General features: G+C 44.3%; 1 protein-coding gene across 2 annotated transcripts in view; it reads right to left on the bottom strand.

Annotated features, from left to right (window-relative positions):
* The window catches only part of LOC117226200 (PTB domain-containing engulfment adapter protein 1), a 31,093-nt gene that overhangs the window by 9,436 nt on the left and 279 nt on the right, over nt 1-21,378 (bottom strand). Inside the window, exon 1 of one of the 2 annotated variants that reach the window (XM_033480322.2) lies at nt 10,678-10,935. The exons of the other annotated variant lie outside the window; for it this stretch is intronic. The gene's annotated coding sequence lies outside the window, so the exon portion shown is untranslated. Of the gene's footprint in view, nt 1-10,677; nt 10,936-21,378 lie in introns of those variants that run through there. 2 annotated transcript variants of the gene reach the window in all.

The following is a 21,378-nucleotide window of genomic DNA, read 5'->3' as shown; positions in this document are numbered from 1 at the left end:
AAAAATGAGCGCAATCACGATCTCGCTTTTGTGCCGGTGCTAGCCGGTATCTCCTGTACATTCTATTTGAGAAGCGTTTAACCGTTGAAAGGTGGAGGTTCGGATTTAATGCACGACTTCCTATTCCTCCCACGTAGCCGCAAAGAGGTCGGAGCGAAACGGCCGCGCCGCGCCGCGCCGCTCCGCACCGGGCCAACATCGGGCTCTCGGGCCGGTTCTCCGCATTGTGCCGGTTACTTCTGCGAACCCGAATGCTACCCGCCGCCTTTCTGTGCCTTTCCGTGACTCGACGTGTGCCCTGCCACGCGTACAGTCACCCGCAATAATCGCTTCCAGGTGGAAACGCGACCGACCCTACGCCCACGCCTGCCATGCCGAGCCGTTGAACCCGTCCGCAGGACATTCCTCGAATCTAAATCATTCTTTTTTTCGAGAAACTACTGTACACACTTTCTTGAGAAAACTATAGACTGATAGTAGATAAAGTATTCGTCGGATCCGCGCAGCCATTTTTACAGAGTAAAAAGTTTATTGAGTTGTTATACAGTCTTAAAGCATTTTTTAAGCAATAGTAATTGTTAAACTTTGACAATCCTCGGATGATGTTTACAAAATTTTTGTATGCGAAAATGCTCATTTTGTCCGAAATTAACGTGCCTCGATCGGTGGAATATGCCGATCTCGGGGTAACTTTTTTTAAAGACAATGGTTGTAGCTGTGCGAGAATGAAAAATCCGAGATAATATAGACGAGGAATAAATGTTAATGGAGAATAGAAAGAAGAATTCTGTTTTCGAAGAAGTTAGGGTTTCGGAGAATCGCGGGGAGAGAATGTGGCTGCACCAGACTGTACTCAGGCAGTTTTCTGTCCAACTAGAATAGCTCTTCCTCTTCTGTCGTTGGAATTGTCGTGCGGATTGCGTGTGTTCTCCTACACGCCAGGTCCTGGGACTCATGAGAACTGGGTCCTATCGTTCTTGGTGACACAATGACTTCACGAGGCTGATGAGCTTCGCTCGGAGGAAGTCGAGTCAAAGAAACTGGCGAGTGTATTTCGCATGAAATTGTACAGTTCGTTGCGACACAGAGGACATCGATCAAACGAGGGAATCTTGGCTCGAGAAATTGCTACACGACAGCTCGAGCGTTAGAAAATCGAGTCGCGAAACGAGAGAAACAATTCGAAGCATTATTTAAACATTCCGATCGAACCATTCTTTCTATAATTTGTACTCGCAACGAATACGCATTCTAATTCTTACCTTCTCTAAACCACCAACCGTTAATGCTAAAACTTGAAATTAATTTGCGCAAGGTTTTATCAAGGTATTCACGTTCAAGAACATCGCTGGAAATTAACGCGCAAGTACAGCATCCTCTAATCTGCGCAGTTTATCGAGAATTAAAAATTTTGAAAATCTTTCTGTCCGGCTAATGCACAAATGCAGTTTACCGTCGATCGATAATGTCGAAACTCTAAATTTATTCGAGGATAGTAATTTCCGAGAAGCGTGTTCCTGTGCACTGCAACCGCTGCACAAGTGCAGCTGCACTGCGGGTACTAGATAACTCAGAAACCGACGTTTTCATGGAACGTTAGAACCATGTCCCGCGCGGATCTTATAAATTTTCATGACTCACAAACTGTGGGCAGGATTTGTTGCGCAGAACCAGCTGCGAAGCTGCACAGAAACCGAGAACGAACGCAGAGAGCCGGGTTGCGGTGCGCTCAACACCTGTTGCACCGGCTGCCACCGATCTACAGGGTGTTCTCGCGAGAACGACCAAAAGTTCCGAGAGAAATGCGCCACGCGCGACACGTGGCGGCCTGTACACGCTGCACGTGCAACATGCAGAGTGCAGGGGTGAGCGGCCCTTTCACATACCCGGCGAACTCGCTTGATATTTAGGCTAGCACGTCAAACAAATATCGCCCGACAGCAATCCGGACTTGCGATCGCTGATCGACCTTTCAAATTATTCGTGTGAATTTGAACGCATTGTTCTGGTCCGTTTGAATATTAAAATATATTATACATGTTGATTTGATACATTGAACGGATACATCGGTGCAGTTCAAGATTGCGGAACTTTTCGAATCGATTAAGCAAACCAAAATGGTGAAAATGTTTGAATTAATTAAACGGTTCGACGCGATGAAATGGCTTGAAACAATGACGTAGTGATTCAAAAAGTGCAGATTTTACCAGACGGGAAATGTTTGGTTGTTTCGTATGCGCCAATGTATGATATCATGTATAACGTATCAAATTATACTACAGCGGCCGATGCATTTGCTTGATGCAGCAGTGTATAAAATTGCATGGAATTGTTTTGAGAAGAGGCTCCGCCGTAAGCAACACGCAGAGGGCACAACAAATTGATGCTTTGTATGCTTCGGATCGTTTCTAGAAAGTCCAGGTGTGCAGATCGCCGGGTCACCCGTTGCAATATTGTTTAACAGCCCGCAGTGGACAGGAGAGCGGCCTGCAAAGGTGTCTCTTACAGTCGACCATCTTTTGTCGACTTAGGAAAGGTAGCCTGCAGTTGAACTGGATCCCAAGTAACGCGATACCACGCGAGTACACGCGGTACGACTGCGACTTTCGCGTGATATTATTAGCTTGCATTGCTCGATGCGGCGGAATGCATCATCCGCGAGGAATGCAGAAAAATCAGGGTCTCCGGAGAGTACAAGATTTTCGTCTCTCGAACCGGTCCACCATTTTATTTCCTCCTGAAACGATCTCCGCGACGTGTTCCAAGAACCGCGACCGGAAAGAAAAATATTTCCACGCCGCATTATCGCCGAACAATGCGTGTTTACGTTCGCATAAATTATTATCGAGAGCCAGCGAGAGATCTCAGGCTGGCTCGGCAGACCTTCTTCAATGAAAATATCGAATGGGATGCCTCATCGAAGCGGAATTGCAAAGTACATTTGCAAATCATTAAAATGTATAATTACCGCGGAGTCATGAATAATGAATAACTGCTGGCCTGGTGTCGCCGCGACCATAGTGCCACGCGATCACCGTTGCCCCGTTTAATGTCAACAACTTTCGCCACCAATTTCGTGCGGGCACGAATTCTGATCCCGAAACGGCGGAAGCGACTTTCGTTCCTCGATCCGGCCGTGCGTGTCTCCTCGCTACCTTTTTTGGCAACGGTTGCCTTACTGTCTTCCTCGAGCACATGTTCATTCTATCTTGTACGCTTTTTACTCCCACCATTCAAAATTAATGCAAGCTTTCGGGTGTCTCGAAAATTTAACAACTTCTCTGAAAACAACAAATCAGAGAATCGTTATAAAAAAAAGATACAGCAACTTTCTGCAACCATTGTTTAATCAGAGAAAAATATTTGTTGACCGATACTTAACGAGACAAGTAATGAAAACATTATTGTTGACACCGTGGCGGTTATTTCTAGTTCTACTGCAACGCTGTGTGCACACAGGTGCGTTTAGGTGCACTGGAATGATCAGAGAAGGCTGTCAGAAGCAATAGATCAAAGGATCGACACAAAAACATCCAGGAACGTTCTCCGACCTCCATTTAAAGAGACGATATTATTCTCTCGCGAAAACCAAAGGAATTGGTTAATAAGAAAATGTTTGTTGCTATCAAGGGGGTGAATTCTAATTTTGAAAGGCTGTTAATAAGTCCGAAAGATTGGAAAGGGCTAACTGTAAACACGTCCCGTGAACAGCGTGTAATTGCTCTATTAGATGACCGTTAGAGTAGAGTTTTGCAGGGAGAGAAAAAGCGTGTCCGTGGAGAGAGCAGATGAGCTCGTCGTCATCGTCGTCGTCGTCGTCGTTGGCGGCGGCGCGGGTCCAGCAGAGGGAAACGTTTCCATGGAATGTTCTAATTGCTTGTCGGGACTACTGGCACCGTTTCAGATGTCCATCGGACACGCCAGACACCGGCGCAGTTTTTCCACGAAGTAACCCCAACCCGACGACCCGAGGCTCGGTGCGTATGTTAATCGCGGGTTGCATAACGTTCAAGGTGAGGACTCCCCCTCTGGGCAACGCGAATCGCGTTTCACCGTTGCGGTCACCATATCTGCAGCACACACGGCCCGCCAATTAGTTGTCGTTGTTAATTTAATCCCTGACCCCAGGCGGTCGGTGCTCATCCTAGCTTGTTGCGTTTCTCGCAGCGAGAACTCGGTTATTTTTCTGCTGATTCCAGGAAATCGGATTAATTGTTTGGTCCGGAGATGAACCTCCCAGGAAGCGGCTGGATTCCAGGAAACACGTGGGAACCTTCGCTGTGCTTGATGCTGTGGACGATTGTGGAAATCGAGGGTTGTTTCAGGATCGTTTAGGACTGTTTAGGAAGGTACATTTTTACATTACCAAGATCGCTCGACTCTTTGGAAGGTTCATTCTTAAATTTCAATATCTATCATTCAGCTTTCCCTAGATTCCTTTGCTGGTTTTATTCTTACAATCACGCATTCCTAATATTATTTAACTTTCCCTAGGACCCCTAGAAAGGTTCATATTTCCAAGATTCTTGATCCAAATCTTAGAGAATCCTTCAACTGTTCCAGCGTTCTTCGGTATTCCCAGAATTTCCTTCAACGTTCGTACAGTCTTTCCCCTAACAAAAGAATGTTTTTTAACATCGCAAGGACAATGTTATTCATAGATTCGCGGCAAGGAACATTGAGGACAAAGTAATTGTTCCTGTCAGTTATACCTCGAGCCTTTTTTCCTCCCAAAGACAGACTACAAATCACGATGGAGCATCATCCATGCGGTCACCAGCCATCCGAGCGACGTAAACGACGACGACGCTTATTCAACTCGAAAGACTGGACAGAAGCTGTGCCAACTACCCTAAGCCAAATTTTTCCTCGAGTTCTATAACCGACGTTAAACAACGTGAAACCAGCAATGCGGAATTAAATATGCGACGACACTGAAAAACACCGTCTTATAATCGCCGCTTCAAAAAAATCCTCGTCCGCAAAGGATTAATTAACGCAAGTGCCAATCGAATCGAATGAAGCGAATCTGGCAAATTGAATTGATCGTCGGTCCTGAATACGCGTCCGGATATGTGTCGCATTTCCTAACGAGCGGGAATCGTTTTCGACCGTTTGAATGGCGACATCTAATGGCGCAAGATGTTCTTTGTGCTCCGGTTTGCGTTCCCGGCGAGCGCCGTCGTTCCATCGTCCGGAAAAAAAGAAAGGAAATTGATCAAGCCACCAGCCGAATGGTAATCACGCTTCAATTCAATTCGACGAGACGCACTTGCAGTTGTGCAACTCGTGACACCCGGCGAGCCTTCCCGTATCAAACCGATAACTGTCCCGACTTGCATATGCAACGACAATCGGTTCCGATGATGTCGCTTTTTCTTCAAATCTGCTTATCGAGACAACGTCGATAGCCTCTCCGGTTTTGTAAATCCTTCGACGTTCTCCGAAGATTACCAACGAACCGGAGCGCCGAGACGCAGCCCGGATTGATTAAAACGGGATCGCGCGCGGTCCCAACTGCGAGACCGTGTGATTACCGAATTAATTAACGCGTTAATGCGCTCGTATCACGCGTCATGATCTCTATACAACAAAGGCGAAACCGCGTTGCGCAACTAAAGGTCTGCGGAGAGTGTTTAGGATCGTCATTAATTGCACCGTGGTAAATTAACGATGGCTTCTGGCGAAAATGAGTTGAACTTTGTGCTCGTGAGCCTCGGTGTTGGAGTTACGACCGGTGTTGACTTAATTAGGGCATGCCGCAGCATTAAAATGATCAGAAGTGGAAAGAGAAGTTTCATTTTTCGTCATTAGTGCGTTTTTGTACCGTTGCGCTGGCACACTTTTATTTGTGATACGAATCTGTTCGTACCTTTTTATATACATGTATAGGTTATTCAAACCCGCAGCATTCGATGCATTCGAAAGCTGCAAGGTTCCCTCCGAAACCTTGGATCCAATAGTTTTTCGATCATGCTTCGCTTCGTCGAGGCCAGCTGTATTGTACGAATCGCGTTAATCAGATTCGGATCTTTTTAGACCGATCTTCCGGGTCATGTGACAGACACAGTTCACTCTATCGTTAACTTTTCTGCGCTTATCAAGAGACACAGGCCTCGGCGGTATGATATCAAAGTAGACTGTTAAGTCGAAGACACAACTTACTAGTATTACGTCTGATTTCGTGGTACTGCGCTGTTTCGCCTAAATGCTTTACTATTAGACTGCGGATTTTATGAATTTACGACAAAAGCGAATAGGTCGAATGCATTATTGAACGTTAAAAATTGTGTCGTTTTGTTATGGAAATCGTTGAGGACAAAGAAGCGCTAATCGACGCGAAGAGAAATCGTAGTGCAAAGGGTTGAGTAAGCATCGAGTTGTTTCCATGAGAAAGAATTGACTGCAGATCGAACGTAAAATAGGGGAAAGACGGAAAACGGTCGTGGATGGTCCCCGAGGCAGATCGAAAGTAATTTCGTCGTCGGCGTGAAATCGAATGCGAAATCATTGGCGCGTGGCAGCAACGAAATGGCGAGAGGAGGAGACGAAGAAAAGAAAGATCCCGCTGACGCGTTTCGCGAGTCATTACCCGGCGAATCCGTGTAGCGCCGTTAATCAACGATTTAACTATAGATTCAGTAGGGTGAACCGTAATTGCCGCTACTTTTCCAGCGGATGCGGACAATTAGAAAATAGTCGGCTGGCACTTTCTCTCGGACCTGCACAGCGTGAATGATTTCCCACCGGTAGTCCGTTCGGTCGCGGCCCGAAAAAGAAAAGAACGAAACGAGAACAGATAAGAACTGCTGTTCGATCGTCGATCGCGACCGGCATTTCACGGATTTATCAAGGATGTCGTCGATCCTAACGCAACTCATTCCTCGTTCATTTTTCACCGATCACTTTCTCGAGAATCGCTTGGAAAAAGCTTTTCTCGCCTTGGCAACAGCTCCGAGTTGCGATCGAACCGCAAGAAACTTGGCGTTTCTTTGATGTCTCCGTTCGATTCCAGTTTGAATATGATTTTATGAGCAACACCTGTTGCCCTGGATTCGATGAGAAGAATCGGAGTCTAATCTTGTCAGCATTGCGATCTTATTATTCAATAGAAATTGTTTTTATGCAAAGCTGGGCAAACATTAAACTGATTAATGACTAACTATTGTAACTCGTAAGTTACTATGAATTATTATAAATTAGCTGTAATAAAATTGTTGTATAAATATCATGGGACGAATACTCCAAGGAGTGGACAGCGGATCTTTTTGAAAATTCTCATTTCTGAGGAAGCTAAGGTAGAGAAAAGAGAATGTCTTTTCTTAATTGAAAGACGTCAGACTTGTCTTTGTATTTTGAAAATGTGCGGACAAGTGCATAAAGGTCTGCTAACGAGCACGCTTAAACGCTTATGTAGAGCGAGAAGAACGCTGTGGACGTTGCACCGGATTGAAACCTGTTACGATTCTCTGTCATCCTTAATTCGAACGATCGTGGGATCTATCGAGACCGCCGCGGAAAAGACTCTAGACCGACTTAATAAGAGATCCGATCGGGACAGGTTGTGAAATATTTCTTCGCTTTACAGAGCGGTCGATCCATATATAGAGTGGAGATTTCATGGTTCGTTTCCCAGTGTTTAAATTATTTATAATTGCACCGCGAATTTTAACGCTGACACCAATTTTCGCAGATTATCCAAGAGTTATGAGAATCGGGGGAAAATTGTTTCGTTGATTTCAAGATCCCTAGCGGCAGGATTAGAGAAAGAATGTATAATAACCGATAATTAAGGAAATCTGTAAACATTTTGCCCTGCAGCATCGTGCCATACGGAACTCGCGGAGACGGTAAACTGCATTTATTATAATAAATACCAATGCAACACGCTTCCTGTCCAACACGGAATACAGACGTGCAATAAATGCACGTGTAATTTCTATTCTCGGCAAGAGGCTATCGAAGATAGAGTAACTCTTGCGAATCTAATCGCGAAATAAGCTAAGATAGTAAAGGGAAAACTGAAAGTGCAAGAGCGAGGTGAAAATTAATTAAATGGACAAATCAAATAAAAGGCGAGGAATGCACCATTCCACGTGCAGTTTACGAACGCATCTGAATTTAAAATGTGCACGTACCTACGAATAAACAACTCGCATCCTGCATTTTCATTATGCAATCTGTGGAGATTATATTTCCATATTACACGTTCGATAATATCTTAAATTTTCCTGTAAAACTGGAATCGCTGATTAGTATCCAATTTTCTCGGTATTCGATGCCTTAATTTCGTCGATTCATTGAACGCTCAACGGACATTAATGCGATCGATTAATCATCGTCAATTCAACGACGATGTCACAATTTGATCGCAAGGAAATAGAAATAAAGGAGAAATAGAAGAAGCTTGAAATCTGTAAACCGGTAGACTGTTCGCTGCAGTCAATTTTCCTGCAAACGGAGTTGCAGTTGGACTGCAAAACGGTGCAATTAAGCTAGCAAAATTGAAAGTAACGCAACTGAAAATAAAGAAAGAACTGTTAATATGATTTCTGAAGCGGACAATTTTTCTGTTGCACGCAGCACGAACTCCGCGTATTCACGATTTAGCAGATGCGCATACATTTCCCCGGCCGACAGAGAATCTTAATAATACTCGACGATTATGATCGCAGGCGGTCGCATATTCGAAAGACCGGGGATCCGTGATTCTGGACATTAACGGAGACAGCGTTAATTTATAGACACGACAAATCTCGACAATTACTGTCAGCCGAGGATGCCGCACCGATCCTAAGCACCGCCAGCTAAACGGACCCGCGAGTTTCGAATTTTCCACGACTATGATCGTCCCGCCGCGGATTCCAGCGGCGGGCCCGATCAATCGCGGGCAATTTCTACGCATGCAAGAAAGCAAATAGCGGCCGGCACTGCTAGAAAGTAGAACGTTCGAGAGAAGAGCCGGGGATTTCACTTACAAAAACCATAACGTAATCTCGCCTGTGCAAACATTTCGTGACCACGCCGCTGCCGCGAGTTAGTCAATGAAAAGTGAAACCGCGCTGCGATGCCCCTTTTCCTCCCTTCTTCTATCATAACCGCATCGTCTAGCGAATGTTCTCAAACAGATACAATTGTCTCGTCCTCGGACAGACATAATTATTTCATCCTCAAGCAGGCGCAATTATTTCATCCTCGAGCCGGCACAATTATTTCATCCTCGAGCATGCACAATTATTTCATCCTTAACCAGGTACAATTATTTCATCTCCAAACAGACACGATTGCCTCGTTCTCAAAATTCCACGATGTTTTCGATAAGTGAATGTTCATACGTAATAGACGTTTTAAACACTTCATTTCTAACAATTTTTCTAACTTAGAAGTTGTAATTGGAGCAGATGAATAACGTTCGTAGTGAGAAGAACGCGTTCGAAATCGCATGCGAAATATTTATAAAACACCGACTGTGTGTCGAATGATTAATCAATGGCGAGTCGATTCGATCAAAGTTTGCAGTTTCGAGTTACGACGGTACGATCGCAGAGTTTTCAAATCACGAGAGCAAATGACTTTATCGCGGCACGAGGAGAAGGATAATAACCGGAGCTTCAACATTCCGAGCAAACATTTAGAAAACTATGCCGTTGAGACGGATTCGGTGACTCACGACAATAAACAAGATCGTCGACAATTGTTTTCCCAGACCGCGATCAAACAGTTAGTTGGATCCATTAATTACGGAAGAACAGGTAGGGGACGATGACTTTCGAATCCGCACAATGGCACCGTTCCTCCAGCAATTAAACATTCCAACAAAGGCGAGTCTGTGAGCGAAGACACGCCGCGAACTCGACAAGACTCGGCGGACAGCACAGTTTCTGAATAACGAGTTACGTTAAGCCTGTTTCCCACTTGACGACAGTTCTAGTTTACGCATTTTGTCGTTGGTACGCTCCGGATTTTATGCATTTTTGCTATAAATGGATAGGTGATGAAACAATAAAAATGTTACAAGAACTTTTCGATTTTTGGAAAATTGTTGATCTTTAAACAGTCACCGTTTCGTAAAAAGGAACGGTACAATGGCAAAGTTCGACTCATTTCAAAGCTTGAAACGTCTACTTTTGCACCCTGTCGCTCATTTCTTTCTAACATTTTTTTGCATGGTATGGCGAATGGAAAACTAAAGATATATTTTTCTTAAAAAGTCCTAAGAAACGAGACGTCTGTAGAAACGCTGAAAAAATTGTTTCGCGATCGATTCGGCTATGAATTTGAAGACTGAAACTTCCATTTTACAACGACACTCGAAAACTTGATGTACGATTTGTCTCAGCTGTTTGGTGGAACAGAAACGGGGAGCTGGTTCGACGGTGTACCTTCATTCGAAGTTCGGTAAAACGGTTAAAAAATTGTGAAATTCATATAAATTCTTTTGAAAAACGAACAAAAATCACATTCTTCAGAAACGACAACTATATATTATTATAATCTCCACAACATAGAAATCTAATCCACGAAAGAAACTCCCTCAAATCTTTCAAGCAGTATCAAAATCAATATCGAACGCGAGATATCAAATTAGGTTCAACAAGATTCACCGACAGAGAATAAAAATATTCGATAAAAGTATAAAATCTGCTCGACAAAATCTTGTCAATAAATTCGACTCACCGAGGGTTCAGCTTCCGGATCACTAATATCCAAAAAAGGGGGCGTCGAACGTAGCCAAACTAGCGACACATGCCCGATTCGGTGTCCGATCGATGAAGAAAAGAAAGGAGGAAGAGAAAGAGAAGCGAGTCAGAGGATGAAAAGTTTAAAGAACCCGAGCCACGCGACGGCTCGTGATGGACTGATCGACGCGCGCGTTTATTAACCGAATGAAACCGAAGCAAGCCCGGGACAAGACAGGCCTGGAAGTGGCGAATGGTATCGGTACAGGCCGAGCGCGAGCGATCTCGACCGACTCGACTGGCGGAACCAGTCGTGGGAGTCGGGAATCGGTGCTGTAGATTATTCGGTGGAACGAGAAGGAGGTCTGATATACGTGGTGGTACCAGCCACGGCCGAGACCATGGTCCTCCTCATCCACTTTCGTTCGCGTTCGCAATTGATCGCTATTAGAGATGTCCCAACTGCAAGTTCCCCTTGAGCACCGTCTTCATCCGTTCATTGTCTCGACGGTTTACTGGAATTCCTGCGGTATTTTGGCAGGAACAGCCTGCGAGTTGTCCAACATTTAAATTGCATCGCTTCGCGGTAGGTTGGTGCACGCTGCATACGTTTTCTTAAATGGAAAACTATGATAGGAAATGTTGAACAGCAAAGGTTTAACAGCGAAATGTTAACAACAAATTATTAACGATTGAAACAATAAATACAAGAACTTCTGAATTGGTGAATGAAAAAGTCACAACGTCACGAATGGTTTACAAATAGCAAACTCAAGGCAAAAAGACGCTGATCCAGGAATGGCAGATTTTCATAGAAAAATGAAAATATAGAACGATTTAAAGAGTTCCTACGTAATCTCGATGCGTTTATTTATTGACCATGTGAATTGCACATTTTCTGCAGATAACGTGGGGATATCAACAACGAAACTGCACTCCATGCAAATTCAACAGCATCGTTTCAAGTACGACGCAATAAAAGCGTCGATTCGACTCAAACTTCGTCGGTTTCTTCATCGAGTTCCTATTTTCTCGTATGAAAACTACAAAATGAGAATGAAAGATCCAAGCTTCGTACACGAAAATTCGATGCAATTTCGAATGCAACGAGATAAACGTCGCGAGTCCAGAGTTGCACCGAGATTAAATGTTCGTCGTGATTCCCAAGGCTGAAAGCTCTGCCAACGTCCGCGCCAAGGCCTCGTTCTTTCAAGAGAGACTAATCACCATAACGGAAGATCGGTTTCTTTTTTGAAGAACCAATGACTACCGGTGCGATCTTAGAAGATTAGAAAGAGATACCACACACATGTGCGAAGACTGGAAACCAGACAAGCTAGAGATCGGAGACAGAATGGTGGGGAATGGAGACAGAAGCGCGATCGGCGATCGTAGATGATTCGATAGAATGAGAAGGGATAGGAGGATGGCGGTGCCAGCCACGGTCGAGACCAAAGCTGTCCGTCCTCTTCTGTCGCGAATCGTCGAGAGCGAAGGATAGCGTATTCTCGTGGCCATTTACGTCTCAATCGACCGGCGATAACAACATTTTTTTTCCAGCGATTTCGATTATGAGCCGGCGCTTTCCACATCCAATTCGAATATTGCTCTCCGTACACGCTCTCTGTGGATCTTAAATGCATCCTGATGCACTAGAAAGCGTCACAAACAATTTCAATCGTTCCGATATTCTTACTCGAGCATCTAGTTTCTCACGATTCATTGAAATTTCCACACGTATACGCTGCGTGCTTTAAAAATTACATTGAAAAAAGAAACTGTTAGATAAATATATCATTATCAACCCCTTGTACAACGATTTCCTTCACAACCACGTCGATTAACCCTTTTTCAGAAAAATTGCATTCCTATGCCAAGCTTAACTTTAATGTTTAAATATTGATCAACGAAGAGTAGAATTTGATTTTGATTTAAAAGAAGTTCGCAACATCCAGAATTAAAAGCAAGAGCATTAAATCCACATTTATATCACTCGCGTTCTGAACAATGATCCCGAAGGATGATTTTTCATCAAAGACTCGAAGCAAGTTACGTTTCCAAGTCAGTCGAGTCTAGCTTAGTCTGTCCACGTCTGCGTTGGTCTGTCCAGTTTGCTCCGTCTAGGGCAGAGATCTTTTTTCATCGGGATGCAGAGGCCGGAACTCGGTCAACGGCAACAAGTGGAAACACGTAAGAGCCAGGGGAAAACGAGGGATTTCTCATTGTGCGACATCGCGTCGGTTCGCACGAAACGCGTAAGCGCATTTCTGTTACGCGAGCCTCCTTCGACCGGCCACTTTCGTGTCCCGCGGATTTTGTAATTCGGCGTTTGTTTCCCACGCGTAGGCACGTCGAACCAGGATTGCGTTCGTTTCTTCGCCGAGGTCTTCGACTTGCGGCGAACATGGAAAGACGAGGGTCCGGTGGAGAGACGGAGCAGAAACCGAGCGGTGCGGTGCGGCGAGCATCCTGTCGCGATGTCTCGTCCTAAATTTCTCCCGGGTTTCATGCAGCCTCGGAAGTCGGTGATTTTCATGTCTAGTCAGTGAGAACGCTCGCGGGGATAGTCGGCGGCTGGTGTTCTTCGATTCGGGCCGATCGAAATCTGGGGCCTTGGGCTGTTTGCATGGCCCTGGATTAGAATGGCCGTCTGTAGAGAACTGTATCTTGAAATTACTATGTGATTACCGGTCGCTCGAGGTCCGAGTAACTAAGTTCTTGATAAATTAGTTTTTAATTATTATTCAATAAACCGGACGGTGTAAAGCGGCGGTTTTTTGCAAGCTGCAAACACCTCATCAAAAATTAATATCTATCTATCTACCTATTAGTTTTTGCTATATTACGTCTGCGGCCAGCTTGATGTAGCTAACCAGCAGATTTGATCAACTTGCTAGTCGTAGAAAGGCTCGGATACCCAGATTCAAATTCATTTGCCAGTCCTGATGGTCGTCCAGAGCCCAAAATTCTGAGAAAAATAAACTTATAAATTCACTGAACAGATTTCTCAGTATGTAATCGGTAACACGACGATCGTGACATACGAAGGCTTGGAAAATGCAGATGCTTGTGGTAAAAACTGATCGCGCAATTGACGCGACCGATTAGCGGAGTTTCCAGAAAACGGACGTAACAGCGCCGGAACGGAATAAGCTAACACCGAATCCCTGCACACGATATCGCGGAAAAATAGCCGGAGTCCGTTTCAACGCGAGATTGTTATGTTTCTCCGTCGCACGTGTGTCGCTCGAACGTCACCGGTCAGAATGTGAACGTGAAAGAGAAGCGGACAGGTTTTAGGTATGATTCAGCACGAGACTGGAAACCGGTTTTTTTCGCATATGCCTCCTCATTCATTATACGATCGAACAACGAAGAGACGCGGTTGCACAATTTTTGTTTTGACCCTTCTTCGACGAACGTCAATTTCACGGTGGATCCCCGTCGGCAAACAGTGGATACTGGCTACCTGAACTGAGTTATGGCAATTCCATCAAGAATTCCTGCAAGACACAAATCAACCACACGGCGGTATGACAGACATACTCATCGGGCGTAAGCCGTATCCGCTCTGTCTACATTTAAATGAAAATCTTCTTAATTGCAGCTGTTGTCAAGTTCGGGAGGTCGTTGACCGACGCTAGCCTGTTGGTTAAATAAATGAATGAAATTTTTGTGAAAATTAGTTTCTCTCGACGAAACTAGCGAACGTGTCGAATTTCAACTTTGTGGATCCATTTAGAAATTCTTCGGAGAGAGGACACCGATTTTCTTTTTCATACAAATGTAACGTTTATTTCCGAAGTTACGGCGCGATACGGCCAGTCGAAAGCGTCGCGAATCGTTTGCGTAGGATCTACGGGGTGTTTCATAAATTGCTGTCGTTGCTGCGATACGCGACCCGCATAGAAACAGCAGAAATCGTTCGAGCAGAACCCGCCGACGACTGTATCACCACCGTGAGCGCACACCGGCAACGATTTTCCCGTCTCGTCGATCTTTTTGGAACTTTCACGAGTTCCGGTTTCACTGCTGTCTACCACCCGGACAATGCTCAATTGCTAGCGAACTCGTCTTGGACAGTGGATACGCGCGAAAGCAGGGAAAGTATATCTCGATTCACTATGCCTGACACAGATATTAGTGGGCGACGCATAGCCGCGTATGCACGGCTGAGATCATGCCGGAGAGATCCAGCGGCAGGTTCAACGCTGGGTTCAATACCTAACATATGCAAATTTGCATTTCTGCAAAGATCAATTGCAGTTTCAGCTACTTGAATCGTGGGTTGTTCCAGGGGCGCTCGTATTTTGAGAATTTGATTCGATCGCAATTTAGTTATCTCGCATGTATATTAACATAAAAACTGTTAATATTCAATTGATTAATGTATTGCAGCAGAAGGAATTGTAGTTGAACGCAGAGGACTGTTCTTGGTCGAATTGACTCGAGCAGTGTACAAACATTCGGTTATGTGGACCAGAAAAACATCGATTTTAGAAAGAAAGTGGCAGCTGCGCTTTCCACAGTCTGTTTTTAGATACCTCGGATGATTATAAATTTCACTGTGCCATTTAATTTGGTCTCGCGCGATAGGAATGCACTTTTGTTAGCTGGCAACTCAATTTCGCACAGTTATCTGCAACCGCTGTTTAATTCAGTAATTTTCTCTAATCCCCTAAAGCTGCTTTTTCCTTTTCACGAGATAAAAGGCTGAGGTGAGAGTTGCTTTTCTTTTATTCCTTTATTTTTTCGAGCAGCGTGCGCGTGAGAACGAGGAAGAATTCCTACGGAGAAAGAGATCTGCTCACGTACAGATCTAGAAATCCGTATCAGACTGTACCGGCTGTTTCACAATTAATGTACATCTCGCCAGACACCAATTAACTACCAGTAATCAGAATAATTTCCGAACAACGATGTAAATATCAAATTATAACGAATTTCATGTATAAGATGAAGAAAAAAAATGGAATATCGCGAAAATTCTGAAAATTGCTGCTTCGTTACACCGGAGATCATTGTTTCTAATCGTTTAGGATGCTGTCGACGACGTATCCGCAACGTTCTTTTTTCCAATGATTTGCTGAAACACGGGAACTTCTAGAAGCCGAGACCCGCGGACGCTCAATTATTCGCGTAATTGATATGCCGGCAAGGGTTCCAGGCCCGCGATTCACCGACGATCACTATCACGGAAGAGGGAAGAGTCCGTGGAACAGAATTGATAGATACACCGCGTATAATTTCCGCGTCAGCGATACGTAAACGAAGGTTAGTGAGACTGGACACCAGAGTTCCCGTCGACGGCCATTTCCCTGCTCGTAATCGTTATTGAAACTTATTCCACCGGGATCGGCCGTCTATCGGATCTGCAACGCGATTAACGAATCGGATAGAATTTATTGCGATTGGAACGGAAGCCGCCGTGGTAGAAATTCGACTTCGGCCTCGCTTCAAAGTGTTTCGCTGAAACCAATTTATCGGGGCTTCATTAGAAACTGATCGTATTTTATATGAAATAAAAACGGCGTATAAAATACAAAATTGAAGGGAGTCGTTCGAAGAAACGAGAGTGTGAATGGAAAGTGGCACCCGGTACACACAAGTGGCATCGACCCGTCCGATGGGCGACACAATGTTGGCGCACCAAAAATGCGGGCAGAGAGGCGGCTGCCATGCCGGCGAAGCGGTCAAGAGCATGGTCAGAGGAACCAGCTGATTACGTGCACAGTGTACGGGAAGAGCGGTGTAATTAATGCGTCGTGCTCGCGTTTTTTGTCCGCTGATTCGCAGATAGAAACTGCCGTCGATGGGAAAAAGTAGAGAAGAAGAAGAAAAATCGACGGCCGTTTCGACGAATAAACGCGGACCGCACCTGTGCCCAGAATCGATGCGTCCCGTCGCCCTTTGCAAACACGGAAATCCTATTCCTCGGCTGGCCATTAACGCGTTAATTACGCGTTATACACATACGCCGGCTTCCTCGCACACGCATAGATTTGTTACCGTCCACGGCTCTGTTACGCGCAAGGGTTGCGATCTTCATAACAATGGCCATTCTTTTTGCTACTCGGTGCCGTACTGTTGCGAATCATACTTTTAACGCTTTCACTGATGATCAGGCGTGTGTCAGTGACACGAGTCTTTGATCCGAATTGAAAACTAATTTTCGGTGAGCAAAATATAGTAAGGTATTTAACCGATTAGACTACGATTGACTTCGGAGCCTAATTGGAATATTTTGGCGTTAAGAAATTCTTAAGAAAGGAGAATTTATATTTAATGCCCGTATTATCTATAATAACCAGACTACGGACTTGAATGCAAAATAAAAGGCTTCTTGCACCAATTACATGCAGCAGCAGCTGCATAGATATTTATTTCGTGTCTCAAGAATTTGAATCGATTGAAAATAATGCAACAACGGTAAGTTCTGTTTAGCAAGGCCTCGTGCAACTTCGCACAGTTTTCGTCAAACTAACGTTCCTCCCGATTGCGAAATAAAGCTAATTGGCGAACAGTTAGGTAAACAGAGAAAGGAAAGATTATTACATCCGCGGAACAATGGCGTGACAGACTGGTGTAATTGGGAGCGGAAAAAGCTCGCGTTGGAGGAAGACGTCTCCGGGTTTTTCGTTCCCCTTTGTTCCCGATGTAACCGCGAGTCACGCGCAGCCATTATCTCTATGCAAAGGAACCAAAGGTGCGTAGATCACGTCGATCTATAGAAATCCGTGGAACCCCGAAGCGTGTTCGGCATTCCGTCGTTATCCCCCGGTCGAAGAGGATCCTTTCTTCCGAACGCGAGAATAATTGGCCGGCATTCGATCTCGTCTGTTTCATTTTCATACGCACAAGCTTCTAATTACATTGTACACCGCGAGCCATGCCTGGCGACTGAATAATTATGCGCGCCTCGGATACCGTCTAGCTGATGGTACGTGTCTTGTGTAACGATACCGCGGAAACGATTCTCGGATACAGCACGTGGCCGATCCTCTTGTAAACGCTGCTGCCTATGGATTCCACGATGGAAATTCGATCATTTCTATGCATGGATATTTCTCATAAGAAACGGGACGTTCGATGATTTAATCGATTTATTGCGCGACGCTGCGCCGCCGCTATAATCGCGGAACTCGGCATTCCTGCATTCGATAATGGATGAATTGTTATTATCATTATTTTTATTGCTCGTGGAATTGCACGACCATATCCGTGGAAAAGTCGTCTCGGCATTGACACTGCAGAATTAATTTCGATGATCTTTTTAATAGCGACCACACAAACCATTTGCAGGTCGATGAACTTAAGACTTTCTAAAGAAGTATTGTCTTTGGGAATTTTTCTCGGTGAAACTTATAGACGCAGTGAATTAAAAGTTCGTGGGTTCATTCGGCAAGTTGTCAGGAGTATGTAGAAATTTTTAGGTGAAGAAAGTACGATTGTGTTCAAAATTACAGCGATTTTACCGAAGCAGGATATTTTCATCTAACGACTTCCAGGTCAAACTGAAATGAACGAAGTTAAAATGGAACAGAGTTACAACAGGGAAGACATAAAATTTCCGCAGGAAAGATGGCACCTTTTTTAAGAAACAAAATTCAATTGTTCCGAGCCCAAGTTACTGGAATGACTTTTAATGGTTAATCAAAGTCTCGGGCAGTTCGAAAACAATTTCAATATGATTGCGGTTGTCCCGAGTGTGGTTGAGTAGATTACCAGCAAGATAGGCTGAGACCCGAATGTTTTCGGTGAAACCGCAGATAAGGCGTGGCCCCTCAAAATATGATTAACAGAATTACGAAAAGTATGGTAATTGCCGCCGTGCGGAGCAAGCTAAAGAATACCACCGTGTCCGCATCCGTGAAACCTTTACGTAAGTAATGCCACGTTAACAGGCTTAGAGATTACCTCGTCTTTTTACCATTATCCGAATTGATCATTTCGTGCATAACACTCTGAATTTTCGTTTGAAAATGTCTGAAAAATGAATTTCTTTCTTGCACTACGATTTCTTGCACAGCTTGTTTCTAAACGAATTCATTCTCATGGAACTTTTACTGTAATACGTTCTTCGTGTGTCTCCATTTTTTCCCCATTCCTACACTTTGATAAAAGAATAATTAAATTTTATTCCGATTTAAAAGAAGCGAATACCATTCATATTCAGTGGATTACGTATGAATTTTTCATCCCGACTCTGACTCATTGCAGCGCAAGGGGTTAAGAAGTTCTCCAATAGTAAGAAACAACCTAAGGGTTTCACGACTGAATATCCAGAACCTAATTAAAGCTTCCCGGAATTAGTATGGAGCGCGTGGACATCGTTATAAGAGAAGGTCCACCAGAAAAGGCGGTGCATTCCCAAAGTAAAAACTTTTCTCCAGGTAGCAGGCCCCCGGATTCCCAGAAACGATGCACCAGGAATATTCCCACGTCGGGCGTCGAGTTCCTCAAATTTCGTGGTGCAGAGGAACGATGCTTCTCCGTCGAACAATAGACGCCACGTGAAATCTGCGAAGAGGCATCGACGAAGTTTTACCGTACTGTACACGTTTCGACGAGTCACGTAATGGACAGGCCGATGGGTGGAAACACGTTACATCAACCACTTTGTGAGTTTCGTGTTCACTGAGAAATTAAACGCTAGAATGATTTTCCACGGAGCGTCGCTGACGTAACGACCGTCGTTCACTGGTGTAAAGAAGAAAAGAAGATTGTTCTGGGGTCATTTAGCACTTCTCTGCAACGCAGCGCTCGAAATAGACAAACTCAAATCAACTTGATTCATCTACGATCCTCATTTTGGAACTCTTAACGGCTCAGAAATAATTGCAACAGATTTTCACGTCCAAATGAATAATCTTTTCACCGGTATAAGGCGACGCACGCTAGTTTTTTTTCGGTAAATATAGTAATAAAGTTGACAAATCCTACCAAACCCTTTAGTAGTTTAGATTAACCACTGAAATAAACGCAAAAGGATAAACCGTCAGGATAAACGCAAAAAGAAAGTGGCAACTAGCCTGATGGCGATCGTGGAAACCGAGCAGGACAGAGAGCTCAGTGGGCGTTCGCGCGATAGGAAAAGTTATCTGCGGCCGCCGACGTGCTTGAATTTTATTAAACGACAAGCCCGGTAAATGATCTCTCTCGGTACAAGCAATGGTACCACTCCGTCGAATCAGTAACAACGAAAAGGCTGCTTGGCTGTGTATACAGCAGCGCGCGAGCGCATGCCCACGTACCGTGCCGTTTGTCGTGACATCGGATACATTTTCACCGCACGAATACAAAATAAGTTAACTGTGACACAGCCAATGGTACCTACAATTCTCCAAGAGCCTTTATGACGTTCCATGGTATTCACCATTTCCCGTTGTGTCCTTGACGCGATTTGCCACGCGACAACGGAAGCTCGATTTGTCCGCTGGGACTTTGGAACCGTTCCCAATGTTTACACAGGTTTGAACATTCGTGGGGATCTTTTAGCAGTTTGATCTCGTGCAACTAGAGGGGAAGGTACCCTAGGAATGTGGACAGTTTTCAGATTTTAGTATCTACTTTGGTATTTTATGCGAAATCCTATTGTGTAGGAAGATGCAGAAAGTTTAACCGCGAAATGATACCTTGTTTCCTTAAATTATGGAAAGTTGCAGTTGGATCTTGCTAAAAATACCATAGGAAGATTTCTAAAATACTGTTAAGTGTGTCGAGCCTGTGTAAAGTTGAAATTTTCATAAGTTAAGAGACAATATTGAGACAAATGTTCCAAAGAAATCGAAGAACCCAAGGTACCATTAGAAAGTTCAGAGCACCAGTATGCTCAACTTATTCAAATGGATTTGAACCATATGTTCGAAGCACACCAACCAGAGTTGAGCAATACATTATATAATAATCAATGACTAACAATTACAATGAATTTACAATTTGCCATTTGGTGGCATCGTCTTGGTACCGTTTGCACAATGGCAATAGCCGGTGGGACCACGTTGGTGTCGCGGTTAAAGGTAACGGGCAAATGTCGGCGGCAGATGAAAGTATTCCTACCCAGGTGCTGACATCGAAGCGTTATGCATCAATTGTGCTAATAATTAACTCCTATCTCCACATAGTTTCCAAACAGCAATTGTTAGGATACTAATTTATTGATCTCTTTGACATAAATAAGATGAAAATGATTTGAATACGTGTGCGTAAATCAAGAAATATCTCGAAATAAAACAGCTGGTAGTTTCAATTTAACGACCGGCACAGCAATCGTCGATCACGATTAATTTCATCATTCGAACGAAATAAAAAAGTTTAATGTCCAGCTCTGACTAGCAGTAAAATACGCATGGCACACAAGCCAAGAAGCGCGAATCGTTTGAAATGTAAGGTGCCCGTGCAGTCCGTGGCGAATAAACAAACAGCGTGAATAACGATAAAGCTGTGTTCATCTGGAATTACCGTATGCGATCGCCTTTCAGCCGAAGGAGCGTTGCATTTGCCAGCGTGTGTCCAGGAATCACGGACAGACCTTTGCGTTTACCTCTTTCCGACTGCTATCCTCGCCTCGGTCTCCGTTGCCTTTCGCTATTCCGCTGCTGTACGCGGCGGCGCGCGTAAAAATACCGAAATAGAAAGTCTCCCCGGTTAAAAACTTTTCCCTTTGCACCGTCGTCCTGTTTCTGTGTCTTTCTTTCGT

Source organism: Megalopta genalis, chromosome 11 (assembly GCF_051020955.1).
Source record: "Megalopta genalis isolate 19385.01 chromosome 11, iyMegGena1_principal, whole genome shotgun sequence".
Lineage (NCBI taxonomy): Eukaryota > Metazoa > Arthropoda > Insecta > Hymenoptera > Halictidae > Megalopta > Megalopta genalis.
This window is presented reverse-complemented; position numbering and strand designations above follow the sequence as displayed.